Source organism: Rhinopithecus bieti, unplaced genomic scaffold (assembly GCF_001698545.2).
Source record: "Rhinopithecus bieti isolate Rb0 unplaced genomic scaffold, ASM169854v2 scaffold_35036, whole genome shotgun sequence".
In the NCBI taxonomy this organism is placed as follows: Eukaryota; Metazoa; Chordata; class Mammalia; order Primates; family Cercopithecidae; genus Rhinopithecus; species Rhinopithecus bieti.
In genome coordinates, this window is record NW_016814741.1 from 148,218 (window position 1) to 150,660 (window position 2,443).

Here is a 2,443-nt window from a genome sequence, read left to right on the forward strand (position 1 = left end):
TTTTTTTTTTTTTTTTGCCATAGAGGTCATGCTTGAGATAACATTGTTTTTTTTTTTGGTAGCAACTGACCAAGCTGGAGAGTCTACTTTTTAGATAAACAAGTTAATTTGAATAATTTGATGTATACGGCTATAACTCAATTTCACTTTTAGTTAGAAAACTCTAAAAAGTAGACTTCTCTTGGTCTGCATTAAAATCTTACATTTGTATTATAGTAAAAAAGATGTGCTAGAAACTAAGTTTACCTTTTAGGTAAACCAGTAGAGTAAATGGCTAGGGCCCAAGTTTTAATAAAGATTTCTTGTATACCTTCTGTGTGCTAAACTATCATCTAGCTATCGTTCTAGGCACTTGTGGTAAGGGAATTTACGACATGTTCCCTGATCTCATAATAGCTCATGACTTGATGAAGGAGAGAAGAGGGCAGTCATTTCCTATGAAGGGAATAATCAGAATTCCTCAAGGAAGCAGTTTATTTAATAAAACAGTGGTAAACTAACAGTTGGGACTTAAAAACGACAACAACAAAAGTATTCCCTTTTGATGTGTTTATATCACCTTTTACAGGTGACTCTGTCTGTAATGCTTATTTGATTAATTAAGAACTCTTTAATTTGGGAACAGAAGGGTAACATACCAGAAGCTCAACCATTAGCCTATTGTTGGAGTTTAGCTTATTGTTTTAGAAAGTTGATTTTAAATAATTGGGATAGTTAAAAATGCTGGTCTGACCTATGTCAGCTTCAAAGTGACTGGATCAGTGGTTTTGAGTGACTTCTATTTTTGGTCACACGCTACCTTGGGAATCTCATAAAAAGCGTGGGCTTCCTTCTCCCAAGTGATGCACATCCATGCACAATTCTGCATTTATTTTAAAATTATCTTCCCTAACATACTTCTTGGACTCCAGGGTAGAACATTTTCTAAGTTGGTTATTGGTTGTAATGCAGCTGTTCTACTGAATATACTTGCCTCTTTTTGTCTTTTTTCTCAGAGGATTCCCTAAATTTTGAGCCCATAAGCCTTTTTAAACTGAAAGGTTAGTAAATTCCCATATATTATGTCGTGCTCCACAACTTGGCTTTTCAGTCACCTCTTATTAAAGGATAAGTTCTCACATATTATACAGATAATTGGGATGGGCTTTGGTAATTGGTAATAGGTAAAAGTTTCATGCTAAATTGCACAAGGTCAGAAGACGAGAACTGTTAGGCCAACTGTCAACCGCAGAACTCTCAAATGTAAATTTAGCTTTTTAGGTTAAGAAACCTTTCTTTCTTTCTAGTTTCTGGTCTTACTAGGTCATCTGAAAAATTCAACATTTTTTGGTTACTTTTAAATGATTCAGTCCGTGACCCTAAGGTTTCAGGGACAAAGTATGGTTGACAGTTGGCCTAAGAGTTCTCGTCTTCTGACCATGCGCAATTTAGCATGAAACTTTTACCTATTACCAATTACCAAAGCCCAGCCCAGAGTGGTATGTTGTTGATTAAAATGAAAGCCGTCCATGGCCCAGGGTTGTGTATACACCTTCCCAGCTGTCATGGAAATTGGAGGTACTCATAGGGGACAGAATGATTCACAGGGGTATCTGTTATGATCATCAAGACTCCAGAGGTTAGCTGAGCCAGAAATTAATGTGTTCATTCATTCCTCCAAATTATTTATTTATTTCTTTTGAGTCAGGGTCTTGCTTTGTCTCCCAGGCTGGAGTGCAGTGGCACCATCTCGGCTCACTGCATCCTCCGCCTCCTGGGTTCAAGTGATTCTCGTGCCTCAGCCTCTCAAGTAGCTGTGACTACAGGCATGCACCACCATGTCCAGCTAAGTGTTGTATTTTAGTAGAGGTGGGGTTTCACAATGTTGCCCAGGCTTTGTTTTTTTTTTTTTTTTTTTTTTTTTTGAGACGGAGTCTCGTTCTTGCTCTCTTGCCTAGACTGGAGTGCAGTAGTGAGATCTCAACTGACTGCAACCTCCATCTCCCAGGTTTAAGTGGTTCTCCTGTCTCAGCCGCCCAAGTAGCTGGGATTACAGTGTGTGCCACCACATCTGGTTGACTTTTGTATCTTTAGTAGAGGCGGCGTTTCGCCATGTTGGCCAGGCTGGTCTTGACCTCCTAACCTCAGGTGATCTGCCTGCCTTGGCCTCCTAAAGTGCTGAAATTACAGGTGTGAGCCACTGTGCCTGGCCATCCAAATAATTTATTGTCTGCCTTGTACCAGGCACTGTGCTGAGTGTTGGGAAAATGTCTCTAAATATATGCTTATGTATATGTGTGAGATTTGGATTTCAAAATGTTGGACATACTAAATATCACTTTATATGATAATGTGGACTCAAAATCCGTCATTACTATTAAGATTTTTCAAGTTTCTTTCATAACAGTGTTCTTTTTTCTTCCTCCCTTACAGTATACACTTTGGAATTTTCTCCCAAAGAATC

At 38.7% G+C, this 2,443-nt stretch overlaps 1 long non-coding RNA gene across 1 annotated transcript in view; it reads left to right on the forward strand.

Moving 5' to 3' along the window:
* The window catches only part of LOC108515183 (uncharacterized), a 118,164-nt gene extending 115,721 nt beyond the window's left edge, over positions 1–2,443 (forward strand). The window contains exon 3 of the long non-coding RNA XR_001881451.1: positions 2,413–2,443. This is a non-coding gene — a long non-coding RNA (uncharacterized LOC108515183). The remainder of the gene's footprint in view (positions 1–2,412) is intronic.